Source organism: Stegostoma tigrinum, unplaced genomic scaffold, assembly GCF_030684315.1.
Source record: "Stegostoma tigrinum isolate sSteTig4 unplaced genomic scaffold, sSteTig4.hap1 scaffold_73, whole genome shotgun sequence".
NCBI classification, from domain to species: domain Eukaryota; kingdom Metazoa; phylum Chordata; class Chondrichthyes; order Orectolobiformes; family Stegostomatidae; genus Stegostoma; species Stegostoma tigrinum.
In genome coordinates, this window is record NW_026728674.1 from 1,329,261 (window position 1) to 1,348,859 (window position 19,599).

A 19,599-nucleotide genomic window follows, 5' to 3' on the forward strand; every position below is an offset into this window, starting at 1 on the left:
CAAGTTAGAAACAAGAAATTAGCTCAAAAAACATAACCGTTAAGAGGGATACGGATAGTTCAGCCTTTGGATTGTTTGTGAAGAATACAAAGTGGGATGTTGTGGCCACTAAGTTGGGCGATCCCCGGAATGCTTATGTGAATTCAGCAGTTAATTTTGAGATTCTTGTTGAAATTCTTTTGACCTTGTTTCCTTTTTGACATTGCCCTGGTTTGCAGAGCTCAGAGCAAGAGATTGTCTTTTCTTCTAACCTGCAGCATAGGCCTATGAAATGGCTGTCCTAGAACTGTGACCTCCACAACTCCATAGACCACACGAGCAGAGTCGCCCAGGAATACACACGATCTGACATTCAAGAACTATTGAGATAACAATACTCAGTGTGGGATTGGAAAAGACAGCATGTACAAACAGAAAACAGCTGTAAATACTGTCAAGAGGTGAAATAAAGTTATAGAGCTAAATTAGTGGCTCTTTGCTTACATGCTCATTGTATTCAGAACAAAATCAACAAATTAATAGCACACATACAGGTTGGCGGGCATGATTTGAGAGCTATTACAAAGACATGGTTATAAGGAGATCAACACTGGAGGTAAATGTGCAGGGCGACGTGACATTCCAAAAAGACAGGCAGGAGGGAAACTGACTGTCAGCGATGAAATTACTGTGAGAACAAGAAACGATCTTCGATCGGAAGACGTAGAATCCAATTGTATTTATTTGTTAACGGGAGGAGGACATCACTAGCTACGCAGTGTTTGTTGTCCATCCCCAATTGCCCAGGGGTCAGTTCAGAGTCAATCATATGGCTGTGGGTCTGCAGTCACATGTAGGCCAGACCATGTAAGGATGGCAGTTTCCTTTTCTAAAGGACATCAGTGAACCAGGTGGGTTTTTCTGACATTTGGCAATGGATTCATGGTCATCATGAGATTCTACATTCATGATTTTCTTTTATATTCAATTCAAATTCCACCACCTACTGTGCTGGGATTTGAACACAGGTCCCCAGAATGTGATCTAAGTCTCTGAATTAACAGTCCAGTAATAATACCACTCGGCCATTTCCTCCCCAATCTTGGAACAAGAAAACCTGTAGCTGACTCCCACATGGGGAAAAACACTTTACCAGGAGCTTCTTCAAACGAGGTGATCGCCTCTTCTTACATTTTAAGATAGCTATGAATTATCAGGACCTTGGGGGAAGCTACTAAATTGGGGGAAGGAGTATCAGGTAGGAGCAGAGCAGTATTAATTGGGAGGAGCTTTTATTTTACATGTCGACATTTGATACGTGGGAGTTATTTAAAGACCTAGTGATCAGCGTTCAGATCTGGCCTATTCCAGGGAAGGAGGAATGACAAGGATGGCAATCTAAGGACATATGGACATAAGAAATAAAGCAGGAGTAGGTCATCTGTCTCTTCCAGCTCGCTCCGCCAATCAATAAGGTCATCACTGATCTTTTTGCGGACTCAGCTCCACTTACCCTCCCATTCACCAAAATCCTCAATTCCTTTCCTGTTCAAAGATCTATCTGTCTTGGCCTTTAAAACATTCAACCAGGGAACCTCAACTGTTTCACTGGGCAGAGAATTCCACAGATTCACAACCCTTTGGATGAAGAAGCTCATCCTCAACTCAGTCTTCAATCTGTTCACCCTTATTTTGAGGCTGTGCCCCGGAGTTGTACTTTCACCCATCAGTGGAACCAACTTCAGTGCTCCTTTCCTGTGTATTTCTTTCGTAATTTTAAAAGTTGCTCTTAGAACATCCCTCATTCTTCGAAGTTTCAGTGAGTGCAATCGTAGTCTCCTCAAACTCTCCCCATACAGCAACATTTTCAATTCTAGAATCAATCTTGTGAAGCTCCTTTGCACCCCCTCCAGTGCCAGTACATCCTTTCTCCAGTGAGGAGACTAAAACGGTACAAACTCCTCTACATCAAGCCTCACCAGCACCCTATACAACTGGAGCATCCCCTCCCGATTTTTAAACTGCATCACTCGAGCAATAAAGGACACTATTCCATTTGTTGCCTCAATTACCAGCTGCGTCTGCAAACGTTTTGTGCTTCATACACAAAGCTGCCCAGCTCCCTCTGCATAGCAGCATGCTACAATTTTTCACCATTTAAGTAATACTCCATTTTGCCCGAATTGCCACCAAAATGGATAGCCTCACATTTTCCATCATTGCACTCCATCTGCTAGACCCTTGTCCATTCACTTACACTTTCTGTGTCCTTCTGCAGACGTTCATTATCCTCTTCACACTTAACACTAAAATGTGTGGTAGAGTAATCTGTGAACTGTAATAGAACATATAACAACACAGCGCAGAACAGGCCCTTCGGCCCTCCACGTTGCGCCGAGCTGTGAACTAATCTAAGCCCATTCCCCTGCACTACCCCATCGTCAACCATATGCTTATCCAAGGGCTGTTTAAATGCCCCTCATGTGGCTGAGTTAACAACATTGGCAGGCAGAGCATTCCACGCCCTTAACACTCTCTTAGTAAAGAACCTGCCTCTGACATCTGTCTTAAAACCATCACCCCTCAATGTGTAGCTGCACCCCCTTGTACAAGCTGAAGTCATCATCCTCGGAAGAAGACTCTCACTGTCCACCCTATCTAAACCACTGATCATCTTATATTATCTCTATTAAACTCCCTCTTCGCCTCCTTCTCTCCAATGAGAACAGACCCAAGATCCTCAGCCTTTCTTCACAAGACCTTCGCTCCAGACCAGGCAACATCCTGGTAAACCTCCTCTGCACCTGTTCCAACGATTCCGAGGCCGCACTAGTGTTTGTAAGTTGCAGCATGACATCACGTCTCCGGAACTCAATCCTTCTACCGTTGCAACCTAACACACCATCAGACTCCTGAACAGCACCATCTACCTGGGTAGCAATTTTCAGGAATCTATGCACATGGACACCAAGATCCCTCTGCTCACCTACACTGTCAAGAATCTTTCCCTTGACTCGGTGTTCTGCCTTCCTATTAGTCCTCCCAAAGTGAATCACCTCACATTTATCCGTATTAATCTCCATTTGCCAACTTTAGGGACAATTCTGCAGTTTATCCAATTCTCCCTACAACATGCAACATTCTTCCACAATGTCCACCACTCCACCAACTTTAGTGTCATATGCAAACTTACTAACCCATCCACCAATGCCTGCGTCCAAGTCATTTACACAAATGACAAACAGCAGTGGTCTCACAACACTGTTTGTAATTTTTATTAATGACTTGGACGAGGGAATTGAAGGATGGGTCAGCAAGTTTGCAGACGACACAAAGGTCGGAGGTGTCGTTGACAGTGTAGAGGGCTGTTGTAGGCTGCAGCGGGACATTGACAGGATGCAGAGATGGGCTGAGAGGTGGCAGATGGAGTTCAACCTGGATAAATGCGAGGTGATGCATTTTGGAAGGTCGAATTTGAAAGCTGAGTACAGGATTAAGGATAGGATTCTTGGCAGCGTGGAGGAACAGAGGGATCTTGGTGTGCAGATACATAGATCCCTTAAAATGGCCACCCAAGTGGACAGGGTTGTTAAGAAAGCATATGGTGTTTTGGCTTTCATTAACAGGGGGATTGAGTTTAAGAGTCGTGAGATCTTGTTGCAGCTCTATAAAACTTTGGTTAGACCGCACTTGGAATACTGCGTCCAGTTCTGGGCGCCCTATTATAGGAAAGATGTGGATGCTTTGGAGAGGGTTCAGAGGAGGTTTACCAGGATGCTGCCTGGACTGGAGGGCTTATCTTATGAAGAGAGGTTGACTGAGCTCGGTCTCTTTTCATTGGAGAAAAGGAGGAGGAGAGGTGACCTAATTGAGGTATACAAGATAATGAGAGGCATAGATAGAGTCGATAGCCAGAGACTATTTCCCAGGGCAGAAATGGCTAGCACGAGGGGTCATAGTTTTAAGCTGGTTGGTGGAAAGTATAGAGGGGATGTCAGAGGCAGGTTCTTTACGCAGAGAGTTGTGAGAGCATGGAATGCGTTGCCAGCAGCAGTTGTGGAAGCAAGGTCATTGGGGTCATTTAAGAGACTGCTGGACATGCATATGGTCACAGAAATTTGAGGGTGCATCCATGAGGATCAATGGTCGGCACAACATTGTGGGCTGAAGGGCCTGTTCTGTGCTGTACTGTTCTATGTTCTATGTTCTAACAAATCCTTGAGACACACCACTAGTAATCAGACTCCAGGCTGAATATTCTCCATCAACCAGCACTCGTTGCCTTCTTACCGAAAGCCAGTTTCTAATCCAAATGGCTAAATCTCCCTCAATCCTGTGCCTCTGTATTTTCTCCAATAGCCTACCACGGGGAAACTTATCAAAGGCTTTACTGAAGTCCATGTATACCACGCCAACTGCCCGACCGTCATCCACATGTTTGGTCACCTTCTCAAAAAATTCAATGAAGTTTCTGAGACACGACCTGCCCTTGACGTATCCATGTTGACTATCTCCAATCACATTGTTACTTGCTAGATGATTATAAATCCTATCTCTTATAATCCTTGCCAAAATTTTTCCTCCAACACACCCAAGGCTCACAGGTCTATAATTGCCTGGGTCATTCCTACTACCCCTCTTGAACAAGGGCACAACATTTGCAATCCTCCACTCCTCTGGTACTAAACCTGTAGACAATGAGGACTCCAAGATCAAGGCCAAAGGCTCCACCACCTCCTCCCTCGCTTCCCAGGCAATCCTCGGAAAAATCCCATCAGGCCCAGGCGTTTTATCTACCTTCACACCTTGTCGAATTGATAACACTTCCTCCTTACTAACCTCAACCCTTTCAATTCTAGTAGCCTCTAACTCAGTCACCTCCTCTACAATATTCTCCTGTCCCTCAGTGAAAACAGATGAGAAATATTCATTTAGCACCTCTCCAATCTCCACAGCGTCCACACACAACTTCCCACTTCTGTCTTGGACTGGCCCTATGCCTACCCCAGACATCCTCTTATTCCTCACATACCTATCGAAAGCTTTCGGGTTCTCCTTTATTTACCTGCCAATGTCTGCTCATGTACCCTCCTTGCTCTTCTTAACTTTCTCTTTAAATCCTTCCCAGCTAATCTGTAGCTCTCCATCACCTCATCTGAACCATCTGGTCTCATCATCACATCAGCCTCCCTCTTCTGCTTAACTAGAGATACAAGTTTTTTTTAGTTAACCACAGTTCCCTTAGCTTATCGCTTCCTCCCTGCCTGACAGGGACGTGCCTATCAAGAACACGCAATATCTGTTCCTTAAACCAGCTCCACAATTCAATTGTCCCCATCCCCTGCATTTTGCTAACCCATTCTATGCCTCCTAAGTCTTGACTCATCACCTTATAAGGGAGGAATGGAGAAGCCGATAGTGAAGAGGACGATCAGAGGTTACAGCAGAACATAGATAGACTGGAGAGTTGGGAAGATAAATGGCAGATGGAGTTCAATCCAGGCAAACGCGAGGTGATGCATTTTGGAAGATCACATTCAAGGACAAACTATACAGTAAATGGGGAAAATTGATGAACAGAGAGATCTGGGCGTTCAGGTCCATTGTTCCCTGAAGGTGACAATACAGGTCAATAGGGTGGTCAAGGCGGCATATGGCATTGGACGGGGTATTGAGTACAAGAGTTGGCAGGTCATGTTGCAGTTGTATCGGACTTTGGTTCGGCCACATTTACAGTACTGTGTCCATTACCAAAAGGACGTGAACGCTTTGGACAGGGTACAGAGGAGGTTCACCAGGATGTTGCCTGGTAAGGAGGGTGCTAGCTACAAAGAGAGGTTGAGTAGATTAGGATTATTTTCATGAGAAAGATGGAGATTGGGGGGGACCTGATTGAGGTCGACAAAATCATGAGGGTATAGACAGGGTGAAGAGCAAAAAGCTTTTGCCACCCAGAGCGGAGGACTCAATTACTAGGGGTCATGAGTTTAAAGTGAGAGGAGGAAAATTTAGGGGAGATATGCATGGAAAGTTCTTTACAGAGAGGTTGGTGGGCACCTGGAACGCATTGCCAGTGGAGGTGAGCGACGCAGACACATTAGCATCTTTTAAGATATATTTGGACAGGTACACGGACGGGCAGGGAGCAAATGGACACAGAACGTGAGCAAACAGGTGAGAGGTTAGACAGAGGATCTTGATCGGCGCAGGCTTGGAGGGCAAAAGGGCCTGTTCGTGTGCTGTAATTTGCTTTGTTGTTTTGACTGACTGGAGGGAAGGAGGAATGGATCGCTGGAGGGAGGGAGGGAGGAATGGATGGATGAATGGACGGGGCAAGGAGCAGGAGGACGGGGTGGGGGGGGGTGGGGGAAGGAGAAGGAGGACGGGGGTGGGGAAGGAGGAGGAGGACGGGGGAGGAGAGAGAAGGAGGGCGGCGGCCGGGCGGGGGGGGGGGGGGGGGGGGGAGGAGGAGGAGGAGGACCGGGGGGGGGGGGGGGGGGGGAGGAAGGAAGGAGGAGACGACGGTGGTGGGGGGGGGGAGGAAGGAGGAGGACGACGGTGGTGGGGGGGGGGAAGGAAGGAGGAGACGACGGTGGTGGGGGGGGAGGAAGGAGGAGGACGACGGTGGTGGGGGGGGGAGGAAGGAGGAGGACGACGGTGGTGGGGGGGGGAGGAAGGAGGAGGACGACGGTGGTGGGGGGGGGGGAGGAAGGAGGAGGACGACGGTGGTGGGGGGGGGAGGAAGGAGGAGGACGACGGTGGTGGGGGGGGGAGGAAGGAGGAGGACGACGGTGGTGGGGGGGGGGAGGAAGGAGGAGGACGACGGTGGTGGGGGGGGGAGGAAGGAGGAGGACGACGGTGGTGGGGGGGGGAGGAGGAGGAGGACGACGGTGGTGGGGGGGGAGGAAGGAGGAGGACGACGGTGGTGGGGGGGGGGAGGAAGGAGGAGGACGACGGTGGTGGGGGGGGGAGGAAGGAGGAGGACGACGGTGGGTGGGGGGGGGAGGAAGGAGGAGGACGACGGTGGTGGGGGGGGGAGGAAGGAGGAGGACGACGGTGGTGGGGGGGGGAGGAAGGAGGAGGACGACGGTGGTGGGGGGGGAAGGAAGGAGGAGGACGACGGTGGTGGGGGGGGAAGGAGGAGAGGACGACGGTGGTGGGGGGGGGAAGGAGGAGGACGACGGTGGTGGGGGGGGGAAGGAGGACGACGACGGTGGTGGGGGGGGAAGGAGGGACGACGACGGTGGTGGGGGGGGGAAGGAGGAGGACGACGGTGGTGGGGGGGGGAAGGAGGAGGACGACGGTGGTGGGGGGGGGAAGGAGGAGGACGACGGTGGTGGGGGGGGGAAGGAGGAGGACGACGGTGGTGGGGGGGGAAGGAGGAGGAGGACGACGGTGGTGGGGGGGGAAGGAGGAGGACGACGGTGGTGGGGGGGGAAGGAGGAGGACGACGGTGGTGGGGGGGGAAGGAGGAGGACGACGGTGGTGGGGGGGGAAGGAGGAGACGACGGTGGTGGGGGGGGAAGGAGGAGGACGACGGTGGTGGGGGGGGAAGGAGGAGGACGACGGTGGTGGGGGGGAAGGAGGAGGACGACGGTGGTGGGGGGGGAAGGAGGAGGACGACGGTGGTGGGGGGGGAAGGAGGAGGACGACGGTGGTGGGGGGGGAAGGAGGAGGACGACGGTGGTGGGGGGGGAAGGAGGAGGACGACGGTGGTGGGGGGGGAAGGAGGAGGACGACGGTGGTGGGGGGGAAGGAGGAGGACGACGGTGGTGGGGGGGGAAGGAGGAGGACGACGGTGGTGGGGGGGGAAGGAGGAGGACGACGGTGGTGGGGGGGGAAGGAGGAGGACGACGGTGGTGGGGGGGGAAGGAGGAGGACGACGGTGGTGGGGGGGGAAGGAGGAGGACGACGGTGGTGGGGGGGGAAGGAGGAGGACGACGGTGGTGGGGGGGGAAGGAGGAGGACGACGGTGGTGGGGGGGGAAGGAGGAGGACGACGGTGGTGGGGGGGGAAGGAGGAGGACGACGGTGGTGGGGGGGGAAGGAGGAGGACGACGGTGGTGGGGGGGGAAGGAGGAGGACGACGGTGGTGGGGGGGGAAGGAGGAGGACGACGGTGGTGGGGGGGGAAGGAGGAGGACGACGGTGGTGGGGGGGGAAGGAGGAGGACGACGGTGGTGGGGGGGGAAGGAGGAGGACGACGGTGGTGGGGGGGGAAGGAGGAGGACGACGGTGGTGGGGGGGGAAGGAGGAGGACGACGGTGGTGGGGGGGGGAAGGAGGAGGACGACGGTGGTGGGGGGGGAAGGAGGAGGACGACGGTGGTGGGGGGGGAAGGAGGAGGACGACGGTGGTGGGGGGGGAAGGAGGAGGACGACGGTGGTGGGGGGGGAAGGAGGAGGACGACGGTGGTGGGGGGGGAAGGAGGAGGACGACGGTGGTGGGGGGGGAAGGAGGAGGACGACGGTGGTGGGGGGGGAAGGAGGAGGACGACGGTGGTGGGGGGGGAAGGAGGAGGACGACGGTGGTGGGGGGGGAAGGAGGAGGACGACGGTGGTGGGGGGGGAAGGAGGAGGACGACGGTGGTGGGGGGGGAAGGAGGAGGACGACGGTGGTGGGGGGGGAAGGAGGAGGACGACGGTGGTGGGGGGGGAAGGAGGAGGACGACGGTGGTGGGGGGGGAAGGAGGAGGACGACGGTGGTGGGGGGGGAAGGAGGAGGACGACGGTGGTGGGGGGGGAAGGAGGAGGACGACGGTGGTGGGGGGGGAAGGAGGAGGACGACGGTGGTGGGGGGGGAAGGAGGAGGACGACGGTGGTGGGGGGGGAAGGAGGAGGACGACGGTGGTGGGGGGGGAAGGAGGAGGACGACGGTGGTGGGGGGGGAAGGAGGAGGACGACGGTGGTGGGGGGGGAAGGAGGAGGACGACGGTGGTGGGGGGGGAAGGAGGAGGACGACGGTGGTGGGGGGGGAAGGAGGAGGACGACGGTGGTGGGGGGGGAAGGAGGAGGACGACGGTGGTGGGGGGGGAAGGAGGAGGACGACGGTGGTGGGGGGGGAAGGAGGAGGACGACGGTGGTGGGGGGGGAAGGAGGAGGACGACGGTGGTGGGGGGGAAGGAGGAGGACGACGGTGGTGGGGGGGGAAGGAGGAGGACGACGGTGGTGGGGGGGGAAGGAGGAGGACGACGGTGGTGGGGGGGGAAGGAGGAGGACGACGGTGGTGGGGGGGGAAGGAGGAGGACGACGGTGGTGGGGGGGGAAGGAGGAGGACGACGGTGGTGGGGGGGGAAGGAGGAGGACGACGGTGGTGGGGGGGGAAGGAGGAGGACGACGGTGGTGGGGGGGGAAGGAGGAGGACGACGGTGGTGGGGGGGGAAGGAGGAGGACGACGGTGGTGGGGGGGGAAGGAGGAGGACGACGGTGGTGGGGGGGGAAGGAGGAGGACGACGGTGGTGGGGGGGGAAGGAGGAGGACGACGGTGGTGGGGGGGGAAGGAGGAGGACGACGGTGGTGGGGGGGGAAGGAGGAGGACGACGGTGGTGGGGGGGGAAGGAGGAGGACGACGGTGGTGGGGGGGGAAGGAGGAGGACGACGGTGGTGGGGGGGGAAGGAGGAGGACGACGGTGGTGGGGGGGGAAGGAGGAGGACGACGGTGGTGGGGGGGGAAGGAGGAGGACGACGGTGGTGGGGGGGGGAAGGAGGAGGACGACGGTGGTGGGGGGGGAAGGAGGAGGACGACGGTGGTGGGGGGGGAAGGAGGAGGACGACGGTGGGGGGGGGGGAAGGAGGAGGACGACGGTGGGGGGGGGGGAAGGAGGAGGACGACGGTGGGGGGGGGGGAAGGAGGAGGACGACGGTGGGGGGGGGGGAAGGAGGAGGACGACGGTGGGGGGGGGGGAAGGAGGAGGACGACGGTGGGGGGGGGGGAAGGAGGAGGACGACGGTGGGGGGGGGGGAAGGAGGAGGACGACGGTGGGGGGGGGGGAAGGAGGAGGACGACGGTGGGGGGGGGGGAAGGAGGAGGACGACGGTGGGGGGGGGGGAAGGAGGAGGACGACGGTGGTGGGGGGGGGGGGGAAGGAGGAGGACGACGGTGGTGGGGGGGGAAGGAGGAGGACGACGGTGGCGGGGGGGGAAGGAGGAGGACGACGGGGGAAGAAGGAGAAGTAGGACGGTGGGGAAGGGGAAGGAGAAGGACGACGGTCGGGAAGGGGAAGGAGAAGGAGGACGGTGGGGAAGGGGAAGGAGAAGGAGGACGGTGGGGAAGGAGGAGGAGGAGCGGGGAGTGGGGGGGGAGGAGTTGAACACAGCAGACATCCTGACATCAGCTTCCCTGGCCTCTGATGCTGCATGTCCTGCTGTGTTCATGCTCACGAACACCTCGTTACCTCCCATTCTCCTTCGTTTGTGTTTTCTTGCTCTTCCTCCCTCCCTCTGATTCTCACCCCCTCTCTCACCTCTGCTGGCCCTAATTTCACTCCCTTGTCATGCTCCTTTATTTCCATCTTTCTGTCCCTTTTCTCTCTCCCACCACAAATTCACTCTCTCTCACTCTGGCTTTATGAACAGGGGGAGAGAGTACAAGAGGAAAAGAAACCAAAGCACACAGCGCCTTCGGCTGAGAGGGAAATTAAGAACTGCCAGAGATTTTCCAAACCGTGACACAGGAGTTGCCTCTCTCCCTCTCTCTCGACAGTCTCTGTCACTGCCTCACCCAACCCCACACCCATTCGCGTCCCATGGTGACTCTCCACAAACCCACCTCCGGGTAGAAATGCAAACACAAGTTACTGGAAATGCTCAGCATCTGTGAAGAAAAAGTACCGAGGTAGCATTTTGGGTGCGATGACCCTTTCTCTCCGAGCTCCGGCTAGAAATGCTCCAGCCTCTGGGACAGGGTCCCCTTGTAGTCGGAGAGCTGCGGGTCGATCTCGGCTGTTCGCTTGGCGCAGGGCATCAAGAGCTCCCCTCAGCCCCAGGAAGGGATATGTTCACCCCCTAACCTTATACTGACAGTGGTTGTGTTCTTCCCTCATCCCCGGGAGCCCCTCTTGCCTTCTCACCTGGTCGTCGGAGTGCTATTCGGCTACGGAGGGCGGTGCGATAAAGAGCCCACTTCCCACAGCCGCGGGGGAAGGGGGCATCCCTTCACTCCTCAACCTCCTCCCATCTCATCTTGTGGCAGTGGCTGTTCGGCTGCAGAAAGCAGCGCTGCCCATGACCCCAAACCTCCCGACAACACCCCTCTCCGAACCCAACCCCCACCACGACCCTTTTGCAGTAGCTGTAGGCCACTCAGTCACAGGGCTGTACGATAGTGACTCTCCCCATGTCCCCTCGCTTCCAGGACGGCTCTCCTCCAACGCCTACCCCATCCCATCCCGCTCCTTCCCTTTACCTTGTAGTCGGAGAGCTGTAGGCAGTTCTGCTATGGAAACCCGCGCAGGGCTGTATAATAGACACCCTCCCAATGTCCCCAGCCTTCCCCTCACCCGGGGAGGGGTATTCTCACCCCCAAAACATACATTCCCAACCCCTCGCTTTGTGATAGGAGCGGCGCAGGGTGTGAAACAGGGATCGTGCTCATGTCCCCAGTCCTCCCTTCACCCCAAACCCCGCTGTGACCTTGCAGTCGGAGATTGTTGTCGGCTGCTCAGCCACGGAAGGCGTCGCGTAACGCGGCCAGGTACTCGGGGAGCGCAGGCTCGGTGCCAGGCAGCTGTTCAGGCAGGTAGCTGTGCCCAGGAGCCGGGCAAAGAGGCCTTCTCCCACCTCAGATCCCCGGTCCTGGCAAAGGCGGCGCAGGGCCGAGCCAATGAGCAGCGAGCGCTCCAGCAGCCCGGATGCCTGCTCCTAGCCCGGTGGTCATGCTGGAGGCCGCTGGAGAACAGGGGGTTGTAGGGGTCCAGGAGCGTGGTGCGATGATCCCCGCTGCCGAAACCCTGGGTCCTCAGCCCCTCCCGGGAAAAGGGATCCAGACAGCGGACTCGTCGCCGAGGGAGAGGGGGAAAAAGGCGTGAGTAGGAACAGGAGAGGAAGGGGATTGACTGCGAGGGAGAAAGAGACAGAGTGTGTGTGAGAGAGAGAGGGGATTAGAAATGCAGTCTGATTGTGGATGGGTTGGGTTTAAACAGAGATTTTTAAACTTTGTTCGAACGAAACCCAGAACGCTGCCTGCTGAGCGAGTGGAGAGGCTCGGACAGAGAGGAAGAGAGACACAGGGAAAGATAGGGGGGCGGGGGAGAGGGGGCAGAGAGAGGTCACAGGGAGAGACGGAGAGACAGGGGAGAGAGAACGGCAGAAGCACACACAGAGGGAGGCAGAGACAAGAGGAGAGACAGAGGGGCGCACACACACACAGACCAAAGAGACAGAGAAGTGCACAGCGAAGTGGCAGAGACAAGACGACAGAGAGAGAGATACAGAGACATAGAGTGAGGCACACACAGAGAGATGGAGAGACAGAGATTGTGTGTGTGGGGCAGGGGGTGGGTTTGGAGAAAATGGGAGAGAGAGAGAAAGAGGCAGAGTCGTAGAGTTGTACAGCAGTGAAACAGACCCTTCAGTCCAACTCCTCCATGCCGACCGGGGGGCCGGGGCCCGTGGGCGGGACAGGGCTGCGGGGGGCCGGGGCCCGTGGGCGGGACAGGGCTGCGGGGGGCCGGGGCCCGTGGGCGGGACAGGGCCGCGGGGGGCCGTCCCTCTGAGGGGGACAGGGCTGCGGGGGCGGGTCAGGACTGCGGGGGCAAATCGCCGTGAGCGGGTCAGGACTGCGGGGGCAAATCGCCGTGAGCGGGCCAGTGCTGCGGGGGCAGGTCCCCGTGAGCAGGACTGTACTGCGGGGGCCGGTCCCCCTGAGCGGGATAGGGCTGCAGGGGGCCCGTCCCCGTGAGCAGGACAGGGCTGCAGGGGGCAAATCGCAGTGAGCGGGACAGGGCTGCGGGGGCCGGTCGCCGCCAGCGGGAGAGGGCTGCGGAGGCAAATCGCCGTGAGTGGGAGAGGGCTGCGGGGGCCGGTCCCTGTGAGCGTCTCAGAAATGCAGGGGCAAGTTGATCCGGTGAATTCAAGTATGAAATTACACGAAAGACAGCAATGAATTTAAAGCATCAAGAGGAAAGAGATTTGGAATCCAGCATTCGTTCATGGGGATGGAGCAGCGCTTGGAATATTGCCTTCAGTTCTGGTCGCTTCATTACAGGGAGGATGTGGAAGCTTTAGAGAGGGTGCAGAGGAGATTTAGCAGGATGCTGCATGGAATGGACGGCAGGTCTTATGAGGAAGGGTTGAGGGGGCGAGGACTTTTTTCATTGGAGCAAAGAAGAATGAGAGGTGACTTGATAGAGGTATACAAGATGATGAGAGGCATAGCTGGAGTGGATAGTCAGAGATTTTTTCCCAGAGCAGAAATGACTATCACGAGGGGGAGAAATTTTAAGGTGACTGGAGGAAGGAACAGGGGAGATGTCAGACCTAAGTTCTTTACACAGAGAGTGGCGGGTGTGTGGAATGCGCTGCTGGCAGTGGTAATGGAGTCAGATACATTTAGAGGCTTTTAAGCGACTCTTGGATAGGCACATGAAGGACAGTAAAATGAAGGGTATGCAGGGTAGTTTGATCTTAATGGGATAATAGGACGGCACAACATCGTGGGCCGAAGGGCCTGTACTGTTCTTTGTTCTATGTTCAGCCAAAGGTTCTTTTCAGGAGAGAGTAATTGATTGTAGTTTTTAAAGACAGAACTGGAGGACAGAGAAAGATATCAAGGAAGGTTGCACGTTAGTGACAGTATCAACAAGTCCTCAGCAAATGTACTCTCTGAGGAACTACACTGTTTTGAAGGCGAGAGGACCAATGATATCAGTTAAGCCCCCCTTGTTTTTGTATTGTGTACTTCTGACATATGCGCAAATGGACAACCTCACTCTCCTGCTAAGCTGCAGAATGAATAATGCTGCAATATTTGTCAACTCCCAAATGGGCATTGATACATTAGTAAATCGCACATCAATAAACTTACGTCTCAAGGTTCTCGCCTTCTAGAACTGTTTGTACTGGTAAATAACCCAAGCGAGGATGTTTGGCAAAGTATTTCTTTGATCTGAACTTATTTTTCAGCACCTTGCTAAAATCACGCACATCTTCACCTGATGTTGTCTAAAAATGTAAAATAAATCAAATTTAGTTAAGAATTAATAATGAACCAATCTACTCAACTCACTCTATAATCCATGCTATCGCTGCTAAATGTCTTTGAGGATGTAAAATTAAAGAGTCTGCAATTCTGAGGGATAAAGTCGCTATCTTTCTGTAAGATTATGATAAAGGTTAGATATGTCTGAATGTGAGTTTCGAACAATTAAGCTTGAGTTTCATAGAGTCATACAGCATGAAAAAAGATCCTTTGGTCCAACCAGTCTATGCTGATCACAATCCCAAACTCAACTAGTTCCACCTGCCTGTGCTTGGCCGATATCTCTCCAAACATTTCTATCATCTTTCTATCTTCTAGCTACAGCATCACCTGAACAGAATTCTCCATCTTGTGGTCAAATACTAAAACTATACAATTAAGTAATTTCAAATGATTCACATTAGTGGCCTTTCTGGTTGAATTGCTAATTATTTTAACAACAGTGCATTTTTTGTCCAATTATGCCATGTATAATTACTGATCCAAAATTCATCTCATTGGGTTTCATTTTTTTGGTTTTTTGTATTGAGTCAAAGATGAGATCAATACAGGGGGGGAGAAGGGAGCCGCACGAGGGGGGGGAGAAGGGAGCCGCACGAGGGGGGGGAGAAGGGAGCAGGACGGGGGGGGGGGAAGGGAGCAGGACGGGGGGGGGGGAAGGGAGCAGGACGGGGGGGGGGGAAGGGAGCAGGACGGGGGGGGGGGAAGGGAGCAGGACGGGGGGGGGGGAAGGGAGCAGGACGAGGGGGGGGGAAGGGAGCAGGACGAGGGGGGGGGGAAGGGAGCAGGACGAGGGGGGGGGAAGGGAGCAGGACGAGGGGGGGGGAAGGGAGCAGGACGAGGGGGGGGGAAGGGAGCAGGACGAGGGGGGGGGAAGGGAGCAGGACGAGGGGGGGGGAAGGGAGCAGGACGAGGGGGGGGGAAGGGAGCAGGACGAGGGGGGGGGAAGGGAGCAGGACGAGGGGGGGGGAAGGGAGCAGGACGAGGGGGGGGGAAGGGAGCAGGACGAGGGGGGGGGAAGGGAGCAGGACGAGGGGGGGGGAAGGGAGCAGGACGAGGGGGGGGGAAGGGAGCAGGACGAGGGGGGGGGAAGGGAGCAGGACGAGGGGGGGGGAAGGGAGCAGGACGAGGGGGGGGGAAGGGAGCAGGACGAGGGGGGGGGAAGGGAGCAGGACGAGGGGGGGGGAAGGGAGCAGGACGAGGGGGGGGGAAGGGAGCAGGACGAGGGGGGGGGAAGGGAGCAGGACGAGGGGGGGGGAAGGGAGCAGGACGAGGGGGGGGGAAGGGAGCAGGACGAGGGGGGGGGAAGGGAGCAGGACGAGGGGGGGGGAAGGGAGCAGGACGAGGGGGGGGGGAAGGGAGCAGGACGAGGGGGGGGGAAGGGAGCAGGACGAGGGGGGGGGAAGGGAGCAGGACGAGGGGGGGGGAAGGGAGCAGGACGAGGGGGGGGGAAGGGAGCAGGACGAGGGGGGGGGAAGGGAGCAGGACGAGGGGGGGGGAAGGGAGCAGGACGAGGGGGGGGGAAGGGAGCAGGACGAGGGGGGGGGAAGGGAGCAGGACGAGGGGGGGGGAAGGGAGCAGGACGAGGGGGGGGGAAGGGAGCAGGACGAGGGGGGGGGAAGGGAGCAGGACGAGGGGGGGGGAAGGGAGCAGGACGAGGGGGGGGGAAGGGAGCAGGACGAGGGGGGGGGAAGGGAGCAGGACGAGGGGGGGGGGAAGGGAGCAGGACGAGGGGGGGGGAAGGGAGCAGGACGAGGGGGGGGGAAGGGAGCAGGACGAGGGGGGGGGAAGGGAGCAGGACGAGGGGGGGGGAAGGGAGCAGGACGAGGGGGGGGGAAGGGAGCAGGACGAGGGGGGGGGAAGGGAGCAGGACGAGGGGGGGGGAAGGGAGCAGGACGAGGGGGGGGAAGGGAGCAGGACGAGGGGGGGGGAAGGGAGCAGGACGAGGGGGGGGGAAGGGAGCAGGACGAGGGGGGGGGAAGGGAGCAGGACGAGGGGGGGGGAAGGGAGCAGGACGAGGGGGGGGGAAGGGAGCAGGACGAGGGGGGGGGAAGGGAGCAGGACGAGGGGGGGGGAAGGGAGCAGGACGAGGGGGGGGGAAGGGAGCAGGACGAGGGGGGGGGAAGGGAGCAGGACGAGGGGGGGGGAAGGGAGCAGGACGAGGGGGGGGGAAGGGAGCAGGACGAGGGGGGGGGAAGGGAGCAGGACGAGGGGGGGGGAAGGGAGCAGGACGAGGGGGGGGGAAGGGAGCAGGACGAGGGGGGGGGAAGGGAGCAGGACGAGGGGGGGGGAAGGGAGCAGGACGAGGGGGGGGGAAGGGAGCAGGACGAGGGGGGGGGAAGGGAGCAGGACGAGGGGGGGGGAAGGGAGCAGGACGAGGGGGGGGGGAGCAGGACGAGGGGGGGGGAAGGGAGCAGGACGAGGGGGGGGGAAGGGAGCAGGACGAGGGGGGGGGAAGGGAGCAGGACGAGGGGGGGGGAAGGGAGCAGGACGAGGGGGGGGGAAGGGAGCAGGACGAGGGGGGGGGAAGGGAGCAGGACGAGGGGGGGGGAAGGGAGCAGGACGAGGGGGGGGGAAGGGAGCAGGACGAGGGGGGGGGAAGGGAGCAGGACGAGGGGGGGGGAAGGGAGCAGGACGAGGGGGGGGGAAGGGAGCAGGACGAGGGGGGGGGAAGGGAGCAGGACGAGGGGGGGGGAAGGGAGCAGGACGAGGGGGGGGGAAGGGAGCAGGACGAGGGGGGGGGAAGGGAGCAGGACGAGGGGGGGGGAAGGGAGCAGGACGAGGGGGGGGGAAGGGAGCAGGACGAGGGGGGGGGAAGGGAGCAGGACGAGGGGGGGGGAAGGGAGCAGGACGAGGGGGGGGGAAGGGAGCAGGACGAGGGGGGGGGAAGGGAGCAGGACGAGGGGGGGGGAAGGGAGCAGGACGAGGGGGGGGGAAGGGAGCAGGACGAGGGGGGGGGAAGGGAGCAGGACGAGGGGGGGGGAAGGGAGCAGGACGAGGGGGGGGGAAGGGAGCAGGACGAGGGGGGGGGAAGGGAGCAGGACGAGGGGGGGGGAAGGGAGCAGGACGAGGGGGGGGGAAGGGAGCAGGACGAGGGGGGGGGAAGGGAGCAGGACGAGGGGGGGGGAAGGGAGCAGGACGAGGGGGGGGGAAGGGAGCAGGACGAGGGGGGGGGAAGGGAGCAGGACGAGGGGGGGGGAAGGGAGCAGGACGAGGGGGGGGGAAGGGAGCAGGACGAGGGGGGGGGAAGGGAGCAGGACGAGGGGGGGGGAAGGGAGCAGGACGAGGGGGGGGGAAGGGAGCAGGACGAGGGGGGGGGAAGGGAGCAGGACGAGGGGGGGGGAAGGGAGCAGGACGAGGGGGGGGGAAGGGAGCAGGACGAGGGGGGGGGAAGGGAGCAGGACGAGGGGGGGGGAAGGGAGCAGGACGAGGGGGGGGAAGGGAGCAGGACGAGGGGGGGGGAAGGGAGCAGGACGAGGGGGGGGGGAAGGGAGCAGGACGAGGGGGGGGGAAGGGAGCAGGACGAGGGGGGGGGAAGGGAGCAGGACGAGGGGGGGGGAAGGGAGCAGGACGAGGGGGGGGGAAGGGAGCAGGACGAGGGGGGGGGAAGGGAGCAGGACGAGGGGGGGGGAAGGGAGCAGGACGAGGGGGGGGGAAGGGAGCAGGACGAGGGGGGGGGAAGGGAGCAGGACGAGGGGGGGGGAAGGGAGCAGGACGAGGGGGGGGGAAGGGAGCAGGACGAGGGGGGGGGGAAGGGAGCAGGACGAGGGGGGGGGAAGGGAGCAGGACGAGGGGGGGGGGGGAAGGGAGCAGGACGAGGGGGGGGGGGGGAAGGGAGCAGGACGAGGGGGGGGGGAAGGGAGCAGGACGAGGGGGGGGGGAAGGGAGCAGGACGGGGGGGGGGGGAAGGGAGCAGGACGGGGGGGGGGGAAGGGAGCAGGACGAGGTGGGGGGGGAAGGAGCAGGACGAGGTGGGGGCGTAAGGAGGAAGGGAAATGAACACAGCAGACAGGCTGACATCACCTCGACACCCAGAATATTCAGACCCGAGATAAGCGTTTCTCCCTGCGACTCCTGAAACAGACACTCGCAGCCATGCGCCGGCACCTCCACACACTGCAATCCAGCCTGCCCCAGCTCAGAGCCTCCCTCTCCCAGACCTGCAAAGGACCCCTGCTGTTTTTTATCCGCCGCAGGTTCCACAGACTGAACACCCAGTTCCACTCAGCTTTACTGGACACCAAAAATCGTAAGTACAACCAACTCACGGGCCCCTGCCACCCACAAGAGGATTCCTGCGCCTCCCAAATCCCGAGTCTGTACCTGCCCCGCCGCCATTGACCATGAAGACACGGCCGGAGACCCCACCGATGACGTCACATCCGCCTCCGCCGGCCACACCACTTCCGGAACCGCTGCTGCACTCACCACCTCCACTTCCACAGATACAACACCTCACACACCACCCTCACCGCAGCTGCTGCCGCCTCCCCCGATACTCCAACTGCCGACGGAACCCCGCCCACGGCCGACGACCTCATCGCTCCGCCCACAGCCTCCAGAGCCAGCAACCCCAGAGGAGACAGCCACACTGAGCCCTGCCACATGTTCACCGTCTCCCCAGACCTCCCACTGACTGAGGACGAACGGTCAGTCCTCAGTAGGGGGCTCACCTTTGTCCCCCTACAACCACAAATCAACCAATACCAGTCACGATTGGACATAGAGCAGTTTTTCCGCCATCTTCGCATCCACGCCTACTTCTTCAACCGGGAGCCTAAAACTCCCTCCACTGACCCCTTCACCCTCTTCCAACACAAGTCCTCCTCCTGGACACCACCCCCAGGCCTCCTAACCTCCCTCGACCTCTTCATCTCCAACTGCCGTCGAGACATTAACCGCCTCAATCTCTTCACCCCTCTCACCCACTCCAACATCTCCCCTGAAGAACGGGCAGCCCTCCGCTCCAACCCCAACCTCACCATCAAACCCGCAGACAACGGTGGCGTAGTGGTAGTATGGCGCACTGACCTCTACATCGACGAGGCCGGACGCCAACGCTCCGACACCACCTCCTACTGCCCCCTCGCTCATGACCCCACACCCGAGCACCAAACCATCATCTCCAACACCATTCATGACCTCATCACCTCTGGGGACCTCCCACCCACAGCCTCCAACCTCATTGTTCCCCAACCCCGCATGGCCCGTTTCTATCTCCTTCCCAAAATCCACAAACCTGCCTGCCCTGGTCGACCCATCGTCTCAGCCTGTTCCTGCCCCACCGAACTCATCTCCACCTATCTGGACTCCATTTTCTCCCCTTTAGTCCAGGAACTCCCTACCTACGTCCGTGACACCACCCACGCCCTCCACCTCCTCCAGGATGTCAAATTCCCTGGCCCCCAACACCTCATCTTCACCATG

General features: G+C 58.8%; 1 long non-coding RNA gene across 5 annotated transcripts in view; it reads right to left on the minus strand.

The window, feature by feature from the left end:
• LOC132209237 (uncharacterized) overlaps positions 1 to 18,675 on the minus strand; it is a 77,011-nt gene extending 58,336 nt beyond the window's left edge. For 3 of the 5 annotated variants that reach the window (XR_009445333.1, XR_009445332.1, XR_009445331.1), the window contains exons 1-2: positions 18,496 to 18,675; positions 13,999 to 14,135 (exon numbers count right to left, since the gene is read on the minus strand). This is a non-coding gene — a long non-coding RNA (uncharacterized LOC132209237). The remainder of the gene's footprint in view (positions 1 to 13,998; positions 14,136 to 18,495) is intronic. The other 2 variants (XR_009445330.1, XR_009445329.1) reach the window with 2 other exon arrangements.
• Positions 18,676 to 19,599: the final 924 nt, after the last annotated feature.